Below are 13502 nucleotides of genomic sequence, written 5' to 3' on the forward strand. Positions count from 1 at the left end.
AAACCTTGTATAGCCGGGGTGTTTTTTCAGATCGATAAAGATGACGCAACTCATGTTAACTGTAACATTTGTCAGGAAAAGCTAAGTAGAGGCCAAAAAATACATAGCTTGAGTACTTCATGCATGAACCGGCACATGGATATTAAGCATAAATTGCAGTGGGAAGCTCACCGTGCTACAATGCGGCCTAGCCGGCCGGGCCAACCACCATCTGCCACATCTTGTGCATCCGCTGCCTCTTCATCCTCTGTGACTGGGGGGACAGCAGTCACACCTGTTTTGGGACGCAGACCTGCCACCTCTTTACCGCAACAGCCAGCGTGATTGGCAGGTCATCATTTTCTATGGAGGTGGAAACCCCAGTTGGTGTTCAGCGCTGTCCGACATCGAGAGCACCACCTTTGGATCAAGGCAACCTAACATGTCCGCCTGCTTCTTCCTCACAGATGGGCAGTTTGCCGCGGACACCCTTCTCAACCCCGTCTAAGCACAACAGCCATCCCTCGGTCCCTCAGATGTGGACAAGTAAAAGACCATTTCCTCCTAGCCATGAGAAAGCTAAGAGTTTGAATTTCACCATCTGCAAGCTCTTGGCTACAGAAATGCTGCCTTTCTGCCTGGTGGACACAGAGAATTTTCGAGACCTTATGTCCATCGCAGTGCTCCGGTACCAGATGCCCAGTCGGCACTTTTTCTCAAAGAAAGGTGTGCCTGCACTCCACCAGCATGTCGTACACAACATCACCGCTTCTTTGAGAAACTCTGTGTGTGACAGGGTGCATTTCACCACAGACACTTGGACGAGTAGGAATGGACAGGGGCTTTACTTGTCGCTGACTGGGCACTGGGTAACTATGGTGACAGCAGGACAAGGGGCTGCTGTCAAAGTCTTGCCGTCCCAACGAGTTGTGCGTCAATCCTCTTTATCTTGAAGTTCCTCCACTTCTTCTGCCTCCTCAACCTCCTCTCGGTCCTCCACCTGCACCCAAAGCCTGTCTGGTCATGCCACAAGCTTTCTAACTGCGCAGAAGGGATCCTGCACACCTCCTTACTATGCTGGCAGCAGGGCTCAACATCATCAGGCGGTTTTTACTTTGAAATGTCTGGGAAATGTGAGTCACACAGCTGAGGAGTTGTGGTCAGCTCTGGAGAACCAATTTCATGAATGGTTGTCTGCACTGGACCTGAAACCAGGGAAGGCCGTGTGCGACAAGGCTGCAAATCTGGGTGCGGCCCTTTGCCGGGGCAATGTCACACACATGCCTTGTATGGCTCACGTGTTGAACCTGGTTGTCCAGCAATTTTTAGCCCACTATCCCGGACTACATGGCCTTCTGCAGAGGTCACGGTCGCTGTGTGCTCACTTCCGCCGTTCGCATCCCGCAGCTCAGCGATTTACATGTCTACAGAAGACGCTGGGCCTGCCACTTCACCGGCTAAAATGCAATGTGCCTACCCGATGGAATTCAACTCTGCACCTGTTGCAGCGACTGTGGCAGCACCGACAAGCCCTGGTGCAATACCTTGTGACGTATAGCCTGGACCAACGAGATCCAGAGGTGGGGAAAATCATGCTGGAGGAGTGGTCTCAGATCAGGGACCTATGCACCCTTCTGTGCAGTTTTGAAATGGCGACGAAGATGTTTAGTGCTGACGATGCCATTATCAGCATGACTATTCCGGTGATTTACATGTTGGAGCACATGTTAAACAGAATTCAGAGTCAGGTGGTGCCACAAGAGGAGGTGGAGGAAGTAGAGGAGGAGGAGTTGTATGCGGAAGGGCTAACATCTGCAAGGTCCAGACGGTCGACAGCACCAAGGCGGCAGGCTTGTGAGAGTGGGGGAGATGGGTTTATCAGGGTGCATGGTAGCAGCCCAACTAGTGAGGAAGGTGCAGGAGTCCAGGAAGAAGTGGAGGACGAACTGATGGAAGACTCATCAGATGAGGGAGACCTTGATCACATTTCTGTTGTGCAAGGTTGGGGGTAGAGGGCAGAGGAAGGAAGCATGATTGTTACCTCGACACCAACACAACAGGACTTCTTGCACCTGGATGCGCAAGACACATGAGTGCCTTCTTGCTGCACTACCTGCAACATGACCCTCGAATTGTGAGAATTAGAAATAATCCTGACTACTTGGTTGCCACACTGTTAGATTCCTGGTACAAAAGGAAATTTGCAGAAATTATTCCTGCCATAGAAAGAGATGCACGCATGCAGGAGTATCAGCAGAGACTGTTGCAGAATCTTACATGTGCTTTTCCCCAAAACACTAGTGGTGCACGTAGTGAATCTCACAGTTCCAACTTGCCAACCGTGGAACCGTCGAGTTTTCAGCTCTCAAAACGTAACAGAAACACAGTATCTGCTGGTAACATCAATTTTGCAGAATTATTTCACGCCTTTTTTAGCCCATCCTTTGAAAGGCCACAGGAGACAAGAAGTCTGACACATAGTCAACGCCTAGAGACGATGGTACAGGAGTATCTCCAAGTAAACATTGTGTCACTGTGTCACTGGACCCCTGCTCTTTTTGGGCTTCCAATCTGGATAAATGGCCGGAGCTCGCCACTTACGCCTTGGAGATCTTGTCATGCCCCGCAGCCAGCGTTCTGTCTGAACGTGTGTTCAGCGCTGCTGGTGGTGTGCTGACAGATAAACGCATGCGGCTCTCCACTGATAATTTAGACAGATTCACGTTCATAAAGATGAACAAATCATGGATCCGAAATGACTTTTCTACCCCTGTGTCATCCTGGGGAGATTAAAAGCTTGATGATTTGTTAAAATCACCCTACCAACCGTTTTAAGCTTTCAAATTACTAACTGTGTTTATCTTTATCTTGGCTGGAAAATAATTTGGGCCTTGTAGCAGTGTGCAGTACTGATTCTATTTGGCCATCTATACTAAACTCCACCAGATTTAAAATTACTAATCATGTTTATATGTATCTTGGCTGGAAAATAATTTGGGCCTTGTAGCAGTGTGCAGTACTGATTCTATAAGGCCATCTATACTAAGCTCCACCTGCTTTCAAATTAATAATAATTTTTAGCTGCATCTAGCCCGGCAAATAATTTTGGGGCTCCTAGATGCGCAAGACACATGAGTGCCTTCTTGCTGCGCTTTCTGCAACATGACCCTCAGATTGTCAGAATTCGAAGTAATCTTGACTACTGGGTTGCCACACTCTTAGATCCCCCACACTCTTCGATCAACCTTTTCATTTTAATAAAGAACAAAAAAATGGTCATTTTTGAAATTATAAGCATTATCAGGTTATTAGAAACTGAAATCAAACAGTTTTCAACTCAAAACTTTATTCTAGGTGATGTTACATTTGCACATAGGACCCCTTGTTCGAAAGGTGCTTCTGAACTCTCTCGTCCATTGAATTTGTCAGGTTTTGGATGGTTTCTGCTTCAATTGTTTTACCTGAGGACAGAATACCCTCCCGGAGCTGTTGCTTAGATGTGAACTGCCTCCCACCATCATAGACACTCCTTTTGATGATTCTCCAGAGGTTCCGAATGGGGTTGAGGTCAGGGGAGCATGGGGCTCACACCATAAGTTTGTCCCCTTTTATGCCCATATCAGACAGAGATGCAGATGTGTTATGTGCAGCATGAGACGGTGCATTATCTTGCATGAGAATGATCTTGCTGCGGAATACACGGTTCTTCTTCTTGAACCATGGCAGGAAGTGCTGTTTGAGAAACTCCACATACATTATGGAGTTCATCTTTACCCCTTCAGGGATCCTAAAGGGGCCGACAATCTCTCTCCCCATTATTCCAGCCCAAAACATTACTCCACCTCCTCCTTGTTGGCGCTGTAGCCGTGTTTGCGTGGGGTGTCCATCAACCAGCCATCCTCCACTCCATCCATCTGGACCATCTAGCGTTGCACGGCACTCATCGGTGTACAAAACAGTTTTGAAGTCAGTCTTCATGTATTGTTTGGCCCACTGGAGCCGTTTCTGCTTGTGTGCAGTGGATAGAGGAGGTCAACAGGATGGCTTACGCACAGCTGCAAACCTCTTAAGGACTCTGCATCTTGTTGTTCGGGGGACGTTGGAGGCACCAGCAGCTTCAAAAACTTGTCTGCTGCAATGACAAGGCTTTTTTGCCGCTGATCTTTTAACCTGATGTAATTGCCTGTAGGAAAGAGTCCTCAATTTTCCCTTATCAGCACGCACACGTGTGTACTGTGAATCAGCTACATACTTCTTGAGCGATGATCGGGATGAAGTGTCTTGGCAATGTGGATTGTAGTCATGCCTTGACCTAAACACTCCACAATTTGTTGCTTCTCAGCAGCCGACACATCCTTTTTCTTTCCCATTTTGGCAGAAAATGTAGGCTGCTTAATAATGTGGGACAGCCTTCTTAAGTAGTCTTGCCTTTCATTGGACACACCTGCCAAACTAATTAGCACAGGTGTCTGCAATTGCTTACAGTGATATAAAGAGCCCTGACACACATCTCCATCAATGAGTTTAACTGACAAACCAAAAAATTCTTACCTTATCACTCCTAAACACTTTTTGCATAATAATTTGGAACACAGTGTACATGTGCTTTTCCACAAAACACCAGTGGTTCACGTAGTGAATCTTACAGTTCTAACTTGCCAACCGTGGTCTGTATGGAGTTGTTCAATAAAGGGCCCAAAATTAAGATAACATAGATGGGAGAGGTCTCTATGAATAGGAATTCCTAAGTATTTGATACCCTGTGAGGGCCAGGCAAAGGGAAAGTTGGACTGGATGGAATCCTATATGGATTTGGGGAGGGAGACATCGAGGGCCTCAGACTTCGCTGCATTGATTTTAAAATTTGACCATGTAACAAAGTGATCTATTTCAGCCATAACAGCAGGGATGGATATATTTGATTGAGTGATATATACTAGGTCATCATCAGCAAATGCAGAGCACTTGTACTCGGTGCCTCCCACCTCAATCCACCTAATATTGGGGTTATGGCGAATTGATGAGAGCAGGTGCTCCGTCACTAGGATGTATAAGAGAGGGGACAGAGGACATCCCTGCCTTGTCCCATGGGTGATTATGAAAGTTGATGAAAATGTTCCATTTATCTTCAGCCTAGGTGATGTATTGCGATACAGGGCCGTGATTTTGGCTATAAAAGGGTCCCCTAGACCCCTACCCCAAGCTTTTTAAGAGAATAATATATGGCGTGCCAGGAGACTCTATGGAATGCTTTCTCAGCATCCAACGAGACTATCTAATTACAAATTTTTAACTGCATCAAGTCCAGGAAATATTTTGTGCCTTGTAGCAGTGTCTGCTAGTCAGCAGATTATCCCAGCTGTTAAGCAAGCTACACCACCTGTAGTTTGGACACTTAATTTTTTCAAAGGAAATGTTTTGCGCCCCCGGGACACTCAGTGAAGAGCATCGGGGAGGCACCCCAAGGCATAGGGGCTGGGACTGGCGGTAGGACTCCTTACGCCGAGCTCGATCCTTATAAAAGCTTTTTAACTGCTGCAGCTTTAGTGGACGCTACTGGAGCTGGAATTACGCGGCTGCTGGCATGAGATTTGCCCTCCAATAGATCCTTGTAAAAGTATTTAAAGTGAATTCATTCAAATTAGAGAGACAATTTAAATTAAAAAGATTAGATCTGCCTCCACCGCTGGGGGGCTCACTCGACCCACTAGCGGACAGGCACCAGTATTGGGAGAGGGGGGCTGGCCGTCAGGGTCCATCGCGGCTCTGGCACAAAGCCGGCGACACGGAGGTCGCACGGGCAGGAACGGACTGGCCGTGTCGGCTATGCACTTTTTTTGTTTTAGAAGGGCATGACATGCCTATATCTGTGTCTCCCCCTGCATTTACTCCTCCACCTCTTTTCTTTTCGCATGACTATATGTACTTGTCACTTTTCCATGTGTTATTTGTGTCTTCTGAGCAGTTTATCAGCTTTTGGACACCTTTGAAGGTGTTTTCTATGTGTTTCTATGTGTTTTTGTTTGCCTGCCATTGGTTTTAATGGTGTTCGAAGGTGTTCGACGAACAGTTCAACGAACAGTTCAGCGAACATACGGGTGTTCGACGAACCGAACCGAACTCGAACACTACGGGGGTGGCTCAACACTATTGCTCACTTGCTATGAGCGCTGACCGCTGGGCACCTCTCATAGCAATCTGGCAATGACAACCACAGTGGCCTCCTGCAGACCCAGGGTTGTCAAGCCAACCCATCGGTGAACCACGATCATGTGATTGGGTCGCCGATGGGTGGGGTTAGTGACACGCTTCCGGTAAGTGTGCGTTATATGCCGCTGTCAGAGAGTGACAGAGGCATTTATCTCGTTAACAACCATGGGTGTATTGCGATCCCACCCTCTGCTGTTACGGGCACATGTCAGCTGTATAAATCAGCTGTCATGTGCCCTGAAAGGTGCGGGCTCAGCACCGGAGCCTGCACTAAAGGGAGAGACCAGACATGTGCCATATTATTACGACACGTCGGAAAGGGGTTATGGATCTTCTTCTTAATACACCTTCCAAATGGCATATAGGTATATGTCAGTAAAAGTATAGCTCATGATTTGAATTCATTAAGTATAGAAACGATGTCCCAATCCAATTACATAAAGTTATAAAATATCACAGTATTGAGAGCTCAGGACTAGAGATGAGCGAATATTTCAATATTCGGTTTGGTAATGTTCGCTGAATATATAAACATTCGCCGAATTTATTTGTCTAATATTCACCGAACATTGCCGAATGCTATAGGATTAAAATGGGGGCCAAAACAAAACTCAGATACAACACCTTCAAATGGGCCCAAAAGCTGCCAAAGCACATCAAATTAGGGCTAGACACCTGAAAAGTGGCATCAATTGACTCAGAGTACAAGTACCATAATTATTATTACTATTACAGTGACATTTATTCCGTGGTGCTTTAAATGGGAAAAGGGGTCATCGACTGGTACAGCAGGAGAGAGGACCATGCCAGCAAGGGCGCACAAACAATCTACAAGGGAGTGGTGAGGATACAGTAGGTCAGGGTACAGCTAGTCATGCAGCGGTATGGTGGAGCGAGGGTTACCGCAGATTGTACGCGTGTCAGAAGAAGTGGGTCTTCAGCTTCCTTTTCCAGGTTTCCACGGTAGGCGACAGTCTGATGTGTTGGGGTATAGTGCTATCACAGTAGGGGAGATGCACGGGACAAATCTGCTGAGAGCCTAAATCACGTTAAGCTTCCAGGAGCTCACAACTGAGCAGATTAACCCCTGCACCGATTATTATGAAGGCAAAAGGCTTCTTTTTAATGACTGCAGGAGTGGGAGGAATCAGACACTGCGGTCTTCTGGCTCCTCTCTCTAACGGTAAACCTATGACACCTAGCAAGCTTCAACACAATGTCCACAAGGTAGACAGCAGCGGTGGTCGGTCTCTTAGACAACGAGCTAACTTCTATATGATGATAGAGGACAACATCTGCAAGTAGTTTGAATGTTCTCCCTGTGTTTGGGGGGGTTTCCCCCAGGTTCATCGATTACCTCCTCAGTAAAAAAAACAGCCATACAGGACTGTTCTCAGTTCAAAAAATTAGGGTCTGACACCATCATTTCTGTGGCCAACAGATTAGAGATGGTGAATTTCCACCTCTTAGCTTTGTCATGTGTAGGATGAAACAGTCTTTTACGTGACCACAACTGCAGGACCGAGGGCTGGCTGCAGTGGTGAGAGAGAGCGGAGAACGGTGAAATGGACAAACCACTGGACCATGAGTGAGGTGCAGGCGCAGATATTACGGTGGATTGAGAAACATGTGGTGTGCTCGGTGAAACAAACACTGCAGGCGTGTCCACTTCCGTTACATCGAATGGGCTCTCACTCAGCAGACTGGAGCAGGTAGAGAACCAGAAGTTCTGCGGTGGGAGACCTGTGTGACAATACTTGGCACAGTAACAGAGGAGGAGGAAGAAGCAGCGGATGCGATTGATGGGGCATCTGATGGTTGTTAAGGTCCGCATTTTATCGCAGTGAGATTGCCAGAGTAACACATGTTGATTGCACATGTGAAGGTTCATGCATGTAGCAGTCAAATTATTGCAGTTTTTCCCTCTACTGAGTTTTTTATCGCAAAGTTTGCAGAAAACGTGAGTTGGCTCATCCTTTGCTGTCTCAAAAACGGCCCAGGCTAGGCAAGCCTTGCTGCCCCTCCGATCTGCAGACCCGCGACCGCTGCTGGTCACTGCCACAAGCAGTGGCTAAGGATGCAGTGCTCCTCATGCTTGCATCACTCTGTATCTGCACCGTAGGGTGAAACTTAACTTCCTCCTCCACCTCCTCAGATGAGCTACTCGGCTGCGGGACTCCGGGTTCACACCAAGTAGGATCTTCAACCTAATCATCATCCAATGTGTTATCCCATTCCTTGCCCTCAGAGTGACCCCTCTCCTCTTGTTGCCCTGACAGCAGAGTACAGTCCTCATGAGCCTCAGGTATCTGAGTCTCATCAGGATCACCTCCCTCCCCAGTGGTTAGCATTTGGTGAAGAGGGTCAGGAACTTGCTCAGACCCTACTCCGTCCAGCACTGAATCCAACGTAAAAAAAATATGGGGCATCAGTGCAGTTGCTTTGCTCCTCTTCTTCACTATGTGAATGTTTGGAGTACACTTCTGATGCCCATGGTATAGAATGGGTGAACAGTTCTACAGACTCACCCATCTGTGGTTCACTACAGTCAGCTGGGCACTTGGACAGTTATGACGCAGGGGGAAGCAAGGGTAATTGGGGTGCCACCTCTGTGGACTCTACTGTGTATGATATTGAGGTGGAGGAAGAAGAGGAGAGGCCACCTGAAGCAGAGCTTGCCATCCAATGGAGCACCTTCTCTTTCTGACCCTTATCAACAATGTGTATCGCAGTGCGGCTGCCAAAGAAAGGGAGTGGAGTAGGCCATCCAGTAACATAATTTGTCAGTTTTCTTCGGATAGGACATGATGGTGTTGACTCTATAGTGCTTTCACTAACATTACCACTAGTGTTGAGCCACCCCCGCAGTGTTCGAGTTCGGTTCATCGAACACCGGCATGTTCGTCGATCGGCTCGTCGAACACCGTCGAACACCGCCGAACACCGTTAAAACCAATGGCAGGCAAACAAAAACACATAGAAACACATAGATAACACATAGAAAACACCTTCAAAGGAGTCCAAAAGCTGACAAACTGCTCAGAATAGAATAGAATAGAATAGAGCATCACACATAGATTAGATAGATAGAAACATGTCGAGACACATATATAATAAGTACAGTGACAGTGTTGATTACTGTACTTGTCATTTAGTGTTAAAATAAAGAATTTATTTTAAAAAAATTGGCGTGAGGTTCCCTGTAATTTTAGTCTCTAGTGGAGGTTAAGCAGACGGATGGGACAGATGCTTGAAGCCTGGGAAGGGGGTAATACCCACGGAGCTTCCCAGGCTACTAATATTATCCCCCAGCTGAATACATAGCCTTTACTAGCTATTAAATTGGGGGACCCCCCAAAAAAATGGCATGGGGTCCCCCCTATTTTAATAGCTAGCAAAGGCTAGGCAGACAGCTGGGGGCTGATATTAATAGCCCAGGAAGGGTACCATGAATATTGGCCCCCTCCCAGGCTAGAAACACCAGCCCTCAGCCACCCCAGAAATGGCGCATCCATAGGATGCGCCAATTCTGGCACTTAGCCTCACTCTTCCCACTGCCCTGTAGCGGTGGCAGTGGGGCAATAGGGCTGGGGTTGATGGCAGCTTATAATGACAGCTGACATCAAGCCCAGGTTAGTAATGGAGAGGCGTCTATAAGACGCCCCCATTACTGACCCCATAGTGAAAGTTAAAAAAACACAAACACCTAGAATAAAATCCTTTAATTGAAATAAAGACACAATTCTTTAATGTTCTAAATTAAACTCTACTTACAGTCACGCCCATTCCAGCTGAAGCCAATGTCTTCTGCAATAAAAGTAAAATAATAAACCATCCTCATCCTTACCTTTCCATGGTTCCCAGGATGGCTTCAGCTCTGCTACATTGACATGACAGGCTGGATCGCAGCCGAAAGCTGCCATCCAGCTTGACATGGCGCAGACAATGAGAAGCGCAGGCATGCTTGCTCTCCTCAGTGTCTGGCTGTGACGGCATCCAGATGAGCCAAGTCCTTGTCCAATGAACTCAGCTCACCTTATGCACGTTGTCACTGACAGCGTGGGAGAATTCTCCTGCCCTCACCGCTTGAGCATGAGAATTCTCCCACGCTGGGATGGCTATGAGATAACAAGCTGGATCACAGCAGAGCGCTGCCATTCAGCTTGTCATCCTTCAGAAACACTGCAGAGCGCAAGCATGCCTGTCTCCCACACTGTCTGTGATGTGCATGAGGTGAGCTGAGTTCATTGGACATGAACTCGTGTCATCTGGATGCCATCACAGTCAGACACTGAGGAGTTTCACTGAGGAGCTTCTCAGTGTCTGTGGCATGGCAAGCTGGATGGCAGCGTTCTGCTGCGATCCAGCCTGTCATGTGAATGTAGCAGAGCTGGAGCCGTCCTGGGAACCATGGAAAGGTAAGGATGAGGTTGGTTTATTATTTTACTTTTATTGCAGGAGATCGTTGGCTTCAGCTGGAATGGGCGATACGGTAAGTAGGGTTTAATTTAGTACATTAAAGGAATGTGTCTTTATTTCAATTAAACGACTTTATTCTGGGTGTTTGTGTTTTTTTTAACTTTGACTATGGGGTTAGTAATGGAGGTGTCTTATAGACGCCTCTCCATTACTAACCTGGGCTTGATGTCAGCTGGCATTATAAGCTGACATTAACCCCAGCCCTATTACCCCACTGCCACTGCTACAGGGCAGTGGGAAGAGCGAGGCTAAGTGCCAGAATTGGCACATCCTATGGATGCGCAATTTCTGGGGCAGATGACGGCTTGTGTTTCTAGCCTGGGAGTGGGCCAATATTCATGGCACCCTTCCTGGGCTATTAATGTCAGCCCCCAGCTGTCTGCCTAGCCTTTGCTAGCTATTAAAATAGGGGGGACCCCACGTCATTTTTTTTCGGGGTCCCCCATTTTAATAGCTAGTAAAGGCTAGGTATTCAGCTGGGGCTGATATTAGTAGCCTGGAAAGCTCCGTGGGTATTACCCCCTTCTCAGGCTTCAAACATCTGCCCCAGCCGTCTGCTTAACCTCCGCTAGAGACTAAAATTACGGGGAACCCCACGCCAATTTTTTTTTTTATAAATCTTTTATTTTAACACTAAATGACAAGTACAGTAACCAACACTGTCACTGTACTTATTATATATGTGACTGACGTGTTTCTACCGATCTAATCTATGTGTGATCTCTATTCTTTCTGTTCTAAATTTTCGGTACCGATGATGAATTGCCGGCCGGCTTTTTTAAAGAGACGGGTGGATGAAAACACATTTTTTTTAATAAATCCTTTATTATAACACTAAATGAAAAGTAAAGTAACCAACACTATCACTGTACTTATTATATATGTGTCTGACATGTTTCTATCTATCTAATCTATGTGTGATGCTCTATTCTTTCTGTTCTAAATTGTCGGGTACTAATGTTGCCGCTGATGAATTGCCGGCTTTTCATGTTTCACTGTGAGCACTGTTCCCATCGATTTGGGCAATCACTGTAATGCTACAACCACCATGGCTTTGACATTACAGTGAGTGGCAGACAATCCCTGCATGATTGGTGCTCTAAACAGCGGCAAACATGCAGGACGGGGACCCGAGCTCCCGCCCGAGCATCGCGCAAGTACTCGGCGAGCTCCTAGCATCGCGAGTACTGAGATGCTCGGGCGAGTACCGAGCAGTGGCAAGCATGCTCGCTCATCACTAATTAACAGTATTACTGTGAAAAAATCCAGTCACGCTTTTGGTGCACGAACAGTTATCGAACATAACCTCGAACAGCCGAATTTTTTGCAAATCGTTCAAGTTCGTTGAACGACTCGAACACCGCCCAAAACAGCTCAAATTTGAGATTGGCGAACAGTTCAAGTCGAACACCGCTCATCTCTAATTACCACCTACCCCATGTATACCTTGAACACCAAGCCTATTCCCCCTTCGACCACGACCTCTCTTTTTCCCACTCATGTTGCTCAGATACTGTGGTAGGAGCACGCTATTAGCAAAACAAAATTTGATTTTTTGTAGACTCTGCCTAGCAAGACAAAAAAGCTGTTTTTTATCTCTGAAAACAGCTGAAATTCAACACCACTAATGTAGTAGGTGGCTTTTAGCAGAGTGCATCACGTTTGCGACACAAAAAAATATTTTTTGGACTCTGCCTGCCAACATAAAAATTATATTTGTTTTACTGTGCATATATGATGCGCCCCCTGGGCCGTGAGGTACCCGGTAGCCGGGCCGGTCGTAGATGGGGATGTTACAGTGGCAGTGACCCGGTCCGTGACCCAGGGCAGTCAATAAAAGGGGATTAGAGTAAGGGGAATAAATTTTATAGAGATAATGTTCGAGACGCCACCTGGGGTATGCGGCTAAAGGGAGTCGCTGCTGCCGTGCAGGTCCTCTGGAGTGTTTGTTAATGCAGCAGAGTTGGTTTAGCTCTCCACAGGTAGAGCTTAGCTCCAGGGCAGTGTAGATGTTGTATGAGGTAGATGTTGTTGGTGCTGTGTACCGCAGGCAGGTGATGGCGCAGAAATTATTCACAAAGACAGTGGGGTGCAGTCCTCAGGGTTTACTCACAGTTCTTAAGTTCCTCAGGTTACACTTTCCAGATTATAACCATCCAAGTCGTCCTGCATTCACCAAGGAAGGGGTTCAGCAATCCCTCAGATAATTCAAGAGCACTTAACGGGACCCCGTTCTATGTGCCTTTCTCAGTCGTCTTCCAGCGCTGGCTCTCACCCTCCTGCTCTGTGCCTCACAATCAGTGTCCCAAGCTGGTAGCCTCGGATCTTGTCGGGCGACCTGCAGTCCCCTGGACCCTCTGTGGCCACCTTTTCAGCAATGTAATTGTGGCTGTGGCAACTGCACCCTAAAAGTACAGAAGCCTCCAGTTTTTAGCTGAACATTGCAATTCTCACTAGTTAGTGGCCGGTCCCCTCTGCGGTCTGACCCCTCCACGTCCTGATAGATTCGCGTGTACGGGTGGCCTCCAGCACTTCCCGCACCCCTAGGATCCCCTCTTTCCTTCTTGGAGCGTTCCTTCCTGCTCCTCTACTCTCTTCAGTCAGTCTCACCTCCTGGGCCTCTCACTAGGCCCGCTCCGCCTGAGCAGAGCTCCCGCTCCCACTCACTTTCCTCCTCTGACTGAAACCCTTCTAGATGATTCCATCCCTTTTTATACACCTGCTGAAGTGCTCCACTAAACTCCTTCCTCCACCCACACCCACTACATGGTTCCCCCTCTCTTGGTACCCCCCACTCCAGCCAGGGACAGGGCTCAGCAGAGGAGTAGCGCATC

Source organism: Phyllobates terribilis, unplaced genomic scaffold (assembly GCF_046119375.1).
Source record: "Phyllobates terribilis strain yellow unplaced genomic scaffold, ASM4611937v1 Scaffold_9__5_contigs__length_417890890, whole genome shotgun sequence".
Lineage (NCBI taxonomy): Eukaryota > Metazoa > Chordata > Amphibia > Anura > Dendrobatidae > Phyllobates > Phyllobates terribilis.